Below are 11503 nucleotides of genomic sequence, written 5' to 3'. Positions count from 1 at the left end.
ATAGAAAAAAATAAAAATTAAAACAGATGAAGCATGAATAATGATAACTGAAAGATCTAACATAACAGATATGTCCATTTACATTATTCTGTAGTTTTTCTTAAACAGTGCTCAAGTAGCCCTGACAAGGCATATATTTAGAACTAGTCCTAAAGCCTGTGTACATTTGGAAGTTTTTCCCAGCATGCATAAATAATTTTAAACTTATATCTTCCCAAAATCCTTTATCGATCAGATTGGGACCATATATATTACAGAAAACAAAATTAGAACCGTTAACTTCAATCTCCATAATCTGATATCTCCCATTAGAATCATTTTCTACTGTAATAATTTTACAGTCCAATTGTTTGCTAATTAAAATAGCAAGGCCTCTCTTAGCTTTATATGGGGTAAATAATATCTCCCCCACCCACTTAGATCTAAGTTTAACCGCTTCTTTTGGTCTGAGATGGGTATCTTGGATGAATGCTATGTCTGGCTTTTGGAGTCCAAGATGTCTAATAATCAATTTCCTTTTGCTGGGGCATGAAATCCCCCCAGCATTCCAGGACACTAATTTCAATTTAACCATCTAAAAAAAAAAAAGAAAAAAAAAAGGGGTACGCCCCCCACCCCATTCCCCCTCCTCAGATCTACTGGATTACTAATATCTTCTACCTCGCTTCCCACCCAGTTACTTATTGTTAAAATTCTATTTATGTGTTTAAGCATACCTATACCTACAGGGAGTGCAGAATTATTAGGCAAGTTGTATTTTTGAGGATTAATTTTATTATTGAACAACAACCATGTTCTCAATGAACCCAAAAAACTCATTAATATCAAAGCTGAATAGTTTTGGAAGCAGTTTTTAGTTTGTTTTTAGTTATAGCTATTTTAGGGGGATATCTGTGTGTGCAGGTGACTATTACTGTGCATAATTATTAGGCAACTTAACAAAAAACAAATATATACCCATTTCAATTATTTATTTTTACCAGTGAAACCAATATAACATCTCAACATTCACAAATATACATTTCTGACATTCAAAAACAAAACAAAAACAAATCAGTGACCAATATAGCCACCTTTCTTTGCAAGGACACTCAAAAGCCTGCCATCCATGGATTCTGTCAGTGTTTTGATCTGTTCACCATCAACATTGCGTGCAGCAGCAACCACAGCCTCCCAGACACTGTTCAGAGAGGTGTACTGTTTTCCCTCCTTGTAAATATCACATTTGATGATGGACCACAGGTTCTCAATGGGGTTCAGATCAGGTGAACAAGGAGGCCATGTCATTAGATTTTCTTCTTTTATACCCTTTCTTGCCAGCCACGCTGTGGAGTACTTGGACGCGTGTGATGGAGTATTGTCCTGCATGAAAATCATGTTTTTCTTGAAGGATGCAGACTTCTTCCTGTACCACTGCTTGAAGAAGGTGTCTTCCAGAAACTGGCAGTAGGACTGAGAGTTGAGCTTAACTCCATCCTCAACCCGAAAAGGCCCCACAAGCTCATCTTTGATGATACCAGCCCAAACCAGTACTCCACCTCCACCTTGCTGGCGTCTGAGTCGGACTGGAGCTCTCTGCCCTTTACCAATCCAGCCACGGGCCCATCCATCTGGCCCATCAAGACTCACTCTCATTTCATCAGTCCATAAAACCTTAGAAAAATCAGTCTTGAGATATTTCTTGGCCCAGTCTTGACGTTTCAGCTTGTGTGTCTTGTTCAGTGGTGGTCGTCTTTCAGCCTTTCTTACCTTGGCCATGTCTCTGAGTATTGCACACCTTGTGCTTTTGGGCACTCCAGTGATGTTGCAGCTCTGAAATATGGCCAAACTGGTGGCAAGTGGCATCTTGGCAGCTGCACGCTTGACTTTTCTCAGTTCATGGGCAGTTATTTTGCGCCTTGGTTTATACACACGCTTCTTGCGACCCTATTGACTATTTTGAATGAAACGCTTGATTGTTCGATGATCACGCTTCAGAAGCTTTGCAATTTTAAGAGTGCTGCATCCCTCTGCAAGATATCTCACTATTTTTGACTTTTCTGAGCCTGTCAAGTCCTTCTTTTGACCCATTTTGCCAAAGGAAAGGAAGTTGCCTAATAATTATGCACACCTGATATAGGGTGTTGATGTCATTAGACCACACCCCTTCTCATTACAGAGATGCACATCACCTAATATGCTTAATTGGTAGTAGGCTTTCGAGCCTATACAGCTTGGAGTAAGACAACATGCATAAAGAGGATGATGTGGTCAAAATACTCATTTGCCTAATAATTCTGCACTCCCTGTATATCGTTCCCCAGCACAACCAACATTATCACTTCTTCTTGCTTCCTCATCCTCATTCCTATCTTTATGGGAACCTTCTCCTACCTTCATTCCTTTATTATAGACCTATACTCTGGCAAAATATTTTAATCTCTTCCGGCTTCGTAAAGCTGTGAGATTCACCATCTTTTTCCAAGATCACCCTAGCAGGATATACCAATCTTGCCTTTAAATTAGCTTTAATCATTTTAGAGCAGTAAGGAGCCATTTCCCTACGCCTGTTTTGAGTTTCTATTGAAAAATCCTGAAATATTAAGATTTTGTGGGAGCCAATCATGAGATTGTTATTTTTACGGTATAATCTGAGGATATGGAATTTGTCTTGGAAATTCAGAAATTTAATGATTACTGCTCGCGGTCTTACCTGAGTATCTAGACTCCCTCTAGGAGGGCCTAATCTATGTGCTCTCTCTATCGGAATTCTTATATTTTCAATATTACTACAGAGTAATTTTGGGAGTTGTGTAGCAGCAAAATTTATCAGATCATGAAACTCTGCCGTTTCCGGTAACCCAACAACCCTCAGGTTGTTGCGCCGTGCCCTATCCCCAAGTTCTTCTAATTTAGCTTGTATTGAGAGAAGTCTAACCTCATGCGAGTTAGACATCTGATCCTGTGTTACTGCTCTATCTTCTAGATCTGAGACTCTCGATTCAATTTCATTCATACGAATTGTAAACTGCTTTATTTCGTTAGTAACTGTTGCCATTTCTTGTTTTAAAACTTCAAATTGTGGCATAACTAGCTCAGAGATCTGTTGGATTAATGAAGTGTTATCTAAAGAGCTCACAGCTAATTCATTCTGACTTTGCGTGTCTGAACTGCTTTCACTGGGCTTAGATTTTTTATCTTTAGTTTTAGGTGGCATGCTGGGTGAAGAGGGTTTAGAATGTGATATATATCTTTCCATATATTCGGTGAAAAAGTGAATCGTGACTATGACAAAATCTAACTAAGAGCTTAGTCCTAAGCGTGTTAATTAGTGCTAAGGATACCACAAAACCTTTGATTATAGGCTAATACCTACAAATTCTAAGAGAGCTTTAAAATAAGTGCAGCTCAACCAACAATATCAGACCAGCCTTCAAACCCGCTGGAATATATTAGACACAGTGAATGTGTTGTGATGTGTCTATATATAAATAGACAGTGAATCAAAAAATCATGATATGCTTACTTCAATACAGAGCCATCATGAATCAGCAAAGCATCACACAATACATATGTTAATCACAATATCCATGAAAATTAAATTCAAAAAGTGGAGAAAAAAAAAAAAGGGAATATAAACAAAGAGGTAATCACTTTGAAAAAGCAAAAAAGGCAAAAACACAAAAAATTAGTGAGCACACCACACAAAAACTATTCAATATTAACTCAGAATACTTATTTCCAATGCAGCATAGTCACAGTACTATTCAAATCTGAACCACTTTATGTATCAGAGATAATAAACTAAAAAGGTAAAAACCTTGCTAGCTGGCAACCTGTTTCTTATCGGTTCTTTTTTATCAGTTACCAGTAATATGCAGTATAATCATGGTATGCATAATAAATCTTTGTATGTAACTTAGTAGGGAGAGGCGTGAATCTATATAAATGCAACACATAAATTCTCCACTTTCCTTTCTCTTTATTTGTATACTGTGGGTAATGACCTTTTCTATTCCTTCCTCTCCAAACCTTTTTCCTTTTTTTTTTTTTAAGAAGGGATGTTCAGCATCAAAGTATAGTGTGGGGAGAGATGCCTCTGGGGATATATTTATTGATTTATATTGCCCAGTAATTTTTCAGGACAGTTTCCTAAGGGGAGATCTTATATTTAAACCCCTTATTGCAGCTGAACCTGCATGCGCTTAACCAATGTTACTGGCTACACTTAATAGATAAGATAGCTTTATCAATTACACATAATGGCCTCTGTTAAATCACATAATAGTATTAACATATATTGGCATAATCAGTATATCCTTGCTCCAAAGATTCTGCTGGTCTAAAGTTATAACCAAGATATTACAGCTCCTATAGCAATCAAGAGTTAGAGGGTTGTTCAAGCAAAACAAGAAAATTCCTTTAACAGTTCTATTCCTTTTGGGGTCTAGATGTATTTTCGATAGAGTAGGCAGTTTGAATGTTATGCCCGGGTTCTGTGTGAGATGACATTTCTTGATATCGATTTATACAGAAAGTACGTCCCCAAAACTCTTTAAATGGGCACAAACAACAGTTTTTCTGTGTTGGGGGCAAAAACTCTTATTTTCAGAAAGTCTCCACTTTCTCAAAGTTCATGCTGAAATTAATTTAATAGTCCCGGTTAGGACCTGACTGAGAGAAAGGGCAGGCCTGTTTTAACTCCAATTAGGGGGTAATTGTGCCCCTCCAGTCCAGATACTCCTGACTGTTAGTACGTTTAAATACAACTTTCAATAATCTGGTATAGATTTCTACCAGTAGTCTTACCGGACCGGGCAGCACAAACCATGCCCCAGCAACCGTGATCGCTCCGTTGTCCTCGAAGTCCGCTCACCAGCTGGTTACACTGATTCCACCGGTAGTTCCGGCGTGCAGGTACGCACTTCCTGTGCGATGTAGTCACCGTGACAGAGCCAACCCAGCTGCAGGATCCACAGGAAGATTGCCAGACGCGGTAGAATGGAAAGGGCCGCAGCTCCCGGACACCTCAGTGAATGCCGCCTCAGCCACCGCAGACTGGACTCCACTCCTCTCCTGGGCCTTTAGATAAGTATTCACAAAACCGGGTCCTTTAGGTTTTAAAGTGTGCTATAGTTGTGCTGTAGTTGTGCTGGTAGTAAGAACGCCTTCCAGGCGTCGTGACTCTGCACCAGAGTCGATCTGCAGGGATTTCTGTCGGCCTCTGCTATATGGGTTCCAAGCCAGGTGTATCTCGCCGGCCAAGGAACAAACGCAGGTGGGGTTTGATCGAAGTTGCCCTTCACATCAGAGCGCTGTGCTAGCACGCAGCCTGCTGCTAGCTCCTCCCCTTAGGCCCAAAAACCACTCTCTCTTCCTCTCTTTTGCTCTCTCTCTCCCCCCTCTCTTTTGCGCTCTCTCCCCCTCTCCCTTTTGCGCTCTCTCCCCCTCTCTTTTGTGCTCTCTCCCCCTCTCTTTTGCCCTCTCTCTCTCTCCCCCCTCTCTTTTGCTCTCTCTTTCTCCCCTCTCTTTTCCCCCTCTCTTTTGCTCTCTCTCCCCCCTCTCTTTTGATCTCTCTTTCCCCCCTCTCTTTTGCTCTCTCTCCCCTCTCTCTTTTGCTGTCTCTCTCCCTCTTTTGTTGTCTTTCTACCTATTTTGCTGTCTCTCTCCCTCTTTTGCTCTCTCTCTCCCTCTCTTTTGCTCTCTCTCTCCCCCCTCTCTTTTGTGCTCTCTCTCTCCCCCCTCTCTTTTGCGCTCTCTCCCCCTCTCCCTTTTACGCTCTCTCCCCCTCTCTTTTGTGCTCTCTCACTCCTCTCTTTTGCTCTCTCTTTCTCCCCTCTCTTTTGCTCTCTCTCTCCCCCCTCTCTTTTGCTCTCTCTTTCTCCCCTCTCTTTTCCCCCTCTCTTTTGCTCTCTCTCTCTCCCCCTCTCTTTTGCTCTCTCTCCCCCCCTCTCTTTTCCTGTCTCTCTCCCTCTTTTGTTGTCTTTCTCCCTCTTTTGCTGTCTCTCTCCCTCTCTTTTGCTCGCTCTCCCCGCTCTCTTTTGCTCTCTCTCTCTAACCCCCTCTTTTGCTCTCTCTTTCTCCCCTCTCTTTTGCTCTCTCTCTCCCCCTCCTCTCTTTTGCTGTCTCTCTCCCTATTTTGCTCTCTCTCTCCCCCCTCTCTTTTGCTCTCTCTCTTCCCCCTCTCCCTTTTGCGCTCTCTCCCCCCTCTCTTTTGCGCTCTCTCCCCCCTCTCTTTTGCGCTCTCTCCCCCCTCTCTTTTGCGCTCTCTCTCTCCCTCTCTTTTGTGCTCTCTCCCTCTCTTTTGTGCTCTCTCCACCCTCTCTTTTGTGCTCTCTCCACCCTCTCTTTTGTGCTCTCTCCACCCTCTCTTTTGTGTTCTCTCCACCCTCTCTTTTGTGCACTCTCCCCCCTCTCTTTTGTGCACTCTCCCCCCTCTCTTTTGTGCTCTCACCCCCCTCTCTTTTGTGCTCTCTCCCCCCTCTCTTTTGTGCTATCTCCCCCCTCTCCTTTGCTCACTCTCCCCAATCTCTTTTGCTCACTCTCCCCCCTCTCTTTATCCCCCTCTGCTTTTTAGAGCTCTCTGTCTTATGATTCACTCACTGACTGTGCACAGCCACACACCCGGCACCTGGCCCCGCCTAGTCCCGCCCGCGTCATGCTCGGGCCCGCCCGGCCCCGCCCATGTCACGACCGGCTACGCCTGGCCACGTCTGGCCCCGCCCACACCACGCCCGCCGGTCACTCCCACTCCACCACACGCGACGCCGGGGGAAGACAGTTAGAAGGCCAGGTGTGTTTGTCCTGGTGCGCAGTCTCTACTGCGCATGACGGCTTCAGACAAACACACTTGGCCTTTTATAATATAGGATGTTCATTTCTGGATTATTTTGAGTAACATTTCATCTAGCAGGAAAATCCTTAAAACCTGGACATTTCAGAATATTTGAGAACGGGACAATTGATGCTTTATAGTTCTGATGGACACAAGGCATAATGCAAAAGGAATCAACAAACTATGTGACACGCTAGCTGAAATAAAGCAGAACTCTAGTTCTTCATCAAAATCCCTTATCTATTATTGACGTTAGTGTTGTGGAGAACATCAGGATAAATTTGTCAATGTTTCAGATATTGACCCTTTAATTTTGTACCCACCAATTAATAATATGTATCTTTTTGCCATCCTTCTTCTTTGCTAATATGAGTTCAAGAATTTAATGTAAACCCAAGTTCCACCATGGAAGAGCTTCATAGATGTCTGCGAAGTAGAAGTGCTTTGAATCCAAAAGGCACTCTGTAGTTACAAATTATTAATAATAATATAAATTCATTATATTAAAATGGGAGGTCCAACTGCAAAGAATAAAACACTGACCAGCCAGGGCAAATTTTCAAAGTTGTCACCTTTTACAGGTTTGGAAAAGTCTTTAAAAATAACAATTATTTATAAATTACAAAATACTTCACTGAAAAGTAGCAATTAATGTTCTCCCCATAAATGGCTTATTTAGACTTCCTACTTCCAGCTAGGGATCTCAAAGGAAGTGAATCCACTCATTTGGTGTTGATATCATTTCCTGCCAAAAGGTCATCTCTTCCTGCGTAGAATCCATCCAGTCCACTAAGAAGCCATAACTACAACCTTACCCAAGTCCAAGTCTGATCACTCCAAGGAAATGATTGCTGAGTTTTTCATGATCCCAAACAGTCAACTTAACACATGCATCCTTGAGATCCTCTGTGTGGAAGGCATCATATACTATAGTGTGGTTGAAAACAGGGGTTGATTCCCTTTTAATGATATGTGTCTTCTGGTAGCTTTTTTTACTAGTGTCAGGTAGCACATAGCATTTGACAAAAGAGTCCACCCCAGATGGCCGTAGCTGTGATAAATCCTTGGTGTCTTTCACCCATATGTGGACCTCACCAAATGAAGGATGTTTTGGGCCTAGACTGCCTGGTGGAATATATTTAATAGATAGGTTCATAACACCTCAATGATCCACACCATTCATAGCAGACAGACTCCGTGGCTTTAGCGTGTACCAGTTGGGTTTTACGTTGCTTCAGTCCCAGCTTGTAAAGTCAATTTCCATCTCTCCAAGGAAGCTGTTCCTACCCAGGGGGTTATTGTGCCACACAGAAAGATTCAGTTTCTGGATCAGCAACACCATTTTGTCTATTTTGTACAGCAGGACTTCATTGTAAACAGGGTTTGTTGTCCTCCTTTTTACAGATGTTTTTCTCTTGCCCATTCTGGCCTTGTCTGGATGCAGATATGTCTTTACGTAGGGATCTGATAGCCCTTTCTTCTTGTCTACTATGGCCAGGTCCTTATACTGTGCCACGAAAATCTGAAACTTTCTTTCTTTTCGTCATAATCCAAAGAAAACTGGGCTGTTCCCTGGGCATCCACGCTGCCAAAATCCCCACTGTACACACTGAGCACACTGTTACTGACTGAGGAAACTGCATATCTGATGAGTTACTTCCACTGACCTGGGTCTTCCTATGCCTCCTCAGCTGGAAGCTAATTTCAGAAGCTGTGTCTGATTCAGTCTCAGATAGTAATGCTGGGCTAGATCTCCTGAGCTCATTCGCTCGCTCTGGCTCTAAAAGCTGATGTGTTACAGCTTGAGGTTTATTATATATCTCAGTGGTGGTATATATATTCACCATGCTTCTTGCATTGCCAAAGGCTAGTGAACTGTGAGGTGTTAATGGTTTCTGAATTTTCACTGGCTCCCAAGTAATTCTAAGTTTCAGTAGCTGTATTTTATCTCATATATCCCCCTTTTCGGTCAGTGTGTTCAATGATTTTCTTGTATTGTTCTTTATCAGAAGTAACTGTATCAATTAATATTTGGACTCTACTGAACAGGGACTTGCTAACTTGTGGTTTAGGTTCTGGTATAATGTGTTCTTCCACAAAACCTAACATCTCCGACTCAGGGACAGTTTCAAACTTTTCATCTTGAGGAGAGGAGGGAGAATCAACTTTCTTCTCCTGATGCACTGAAGGAGCTCTGATGGGTAGCTTCGACTTTCTTGAACCTCTACTAGTGCCACTGCTTTCCTCACTATGTGATGTGGTACCATTGTTTTCAGACACAGAAACACTTTTAAAAATAGATGAACCTTTACTCTTTCCATATGTAGATCTTGGTATCATTGAGGATGAACCTTTCTTGGTGGAGCAACATGGAATTGTTCATCTTTACTGGAAGATAAGAATGGTGCTCTGTGGCTGACATGCCTTAGTCTATATGGAAGTTCAGAAGTTCAGGAGAAACCTCTCCATTTTGACTTTTGTTGGATTGAACAGAACTAGAACTGCTGCTGCCGTGTTTATGGCTCTTGTGGATGTTTTGTCTCTACTACATCCTGGTTGGAAGTGCCTTTCATACTGGCTGAATTGTCTGCCCCCTTCTCCCAAAATTTCTTCAGTGACATGAACTGGTCTTTATCTAGCATGGCATCTTGCTCAGTCAATTTGTCTTTTATATATTGCACTGTGAAATTGGAACTTGATCTAAGATCTTTATCAAAATCTGCTTCTGGCGAGGATAAACCTGAGCGTCCAGGTGCTTCTAATTTCTTTGCATTGTTGTCTGACTGATCCAGCTGCAATCCTGTTTCGGGCCAAGAAAGCCCTTTGATTGATTTTCAATGTACAGGAATCTTACTTGGGCTTTTTACTGAAGTATTTTCTAGTGTGAAATTCTGGTCTCTGTTGTCACCACTGACTGGTGAATTTGTTGGTATATCTGGCAGAATTGTTTGCCCCACTTGACCAGATGATTTTGATGTCAAAGAAGCCTGTGATGGGGTTAAACCAATTCCAGTGTTTACTGATGATACATCACTTATACTGGATATCTTCTCAAATGCAGGCAGGAAAGGAGGAATATCCTTTTGTACAGATGCATCAAAAAGTATTTCTTCATATTCTTTATCATCATTAACTCTTTCAGTTCTTTGGTTAACCTGACATTCTGCAAATGCTGGTATGCCGCGTCTCTCTTGCTTACTGTCACAGGCTCTTCCATTACTCAGGTATTGTGTTTGGACCTTTTTCTTCCTTATTGATGCTCGGGGAAGATCTGAACCATGAAGGTCTTCCTGAAACCATTGAGACTTCACTTCATGAAACCATTCACCAGTTACAATTTTTTTCTTCTTTTCATCTTTTATAGATCCTTGCAGGTGTCTGATTCTATCACCATCCTTCTTCTGCAATTCTTCATCTCTCTGAAGCACCTTCATGAGCTTGTTATATTCCTCCTGTTAAAAAAACTGAGGTCCAGCATGGTTCCTGCACTGTTCTTCATTTTGAAAGCTACTGTACCAATCACTTACTATTGAACGACAAATCTGCATTCATTGAAAGTCTGTTTTTATGTTATGTCTTGAAAGGTAACGTCTCTTTAAGGTTCTCTGTTAGTGAGTGCTCAGCATGCGGAACTTTGGTTGTTTCATAATGTCAATTTAGTTACTAGCAGGCAATGAAGGATAATTTCCATCCACTATTCCCAGTGCTTGTACAGTATATCCAGATGATGTGAGCAGACTACACTGGTCCCCATTGTACTGGAGGGTTGAGGTATGGGAGAAGACTTTTCATTTCTTCTGAGCTATACCCTCTTCCTTTGGAAATGCAGCCTGATATGTAAACTGGTTTGGCTTCACCATTTCATTATGGAAAACATAACACTGATCCTCCGCCTGCATCTCCTGCTTTCTTTAGCATATGGATGACGAATGTAGCTTGTTCCAATCAAATGTAGCTTCCTCAAATCATTGCGTGCCTCACAAACTGTAGGTATAAGGGTGTATATATATATATATATATATATATATACACACACAGCACTGTGCAAAAGTTTTAGGCAGCAAAATCTAAATCAAATTAATAATTGGTTTGACCACCCTTTGCTTTCAAAAAACATACATTCTCCTAGATACACTTCTAAATCATGAAAGTTTAATTTTGACTTTACTGGTCCTTTAAGGAAAAAAAAGTGTAAGCTTGTTTCACTACCCTACTCCAGATTTCCAACTTGCTAAACCCTGCAAGCAGTAATTAAAGGCAAATGGACTCTGATAAAGCAGAGGCATGTAGAGAAAAATGTGAAGTCTGATGGGTCCTTTGCAATCTCAGTCAGAGTCTCCCCAGGATCAAAAGATTGACATGCTACATACTGAGTAAAAAAGTCCCATGTATCCTCTAATCTATCCCTCTTGTACTGTAGAGCATACAATGGTGTTCAGTTTTTCGAGAGTAGCACATATGGTTTGTAAATCTCTGCCATAGTGGTACCCAACTCCACTCACCACCACCTGGTCACTGCCCAGGGTGTCCACAGCACTACTTAATAGTTTTGCTGCCACTGGAATCCAATGTGATAAGGGATGCAGAGGGGTCTTTCTGATCCATTAACTCTTTAGTTGCTAAGTTGTGGCTCCTCTGCTGTACTGTCTTAAATGGTTGCTGAGGTAGAAGCAGGGGCCATGTCCAGGT

At 41.7% G+C, this 11503-nt stretch overlaps 1 pseudogene; it reads right to left on the bottom strand.

Annotated features, from left to right (window-relative positions):
• Window positions 1–7485: 7485 nt before the first annotated feature.
• Window positions 7486–10248, bottom strand: LOC128652483 (synaptotagmin-like protein 2; annotated as a pseudogene).
• Window positions 10249–11503: the final 1255 nt, after the last annotated feature.

Source organism: Bombina bombina, chromosome 3 (assembly GCF_027579735.1).
Source record: "Bombina bombina isolate aBomBom1 chromosome 3, aBomBom1.pri, whole genome shotgun sequence".
Taxonomy (NCBI): domain Eukaryota; kingdom Metazoa; phylum Chordata; class Amphibia; order Anura; family Bombinatoridae; genus Bombina; species Bombina bombina.
Note: the sequence above shows the minus strand (reverse complement) of the source record. Positions and strands in the feature narration are given on the sequence as shown.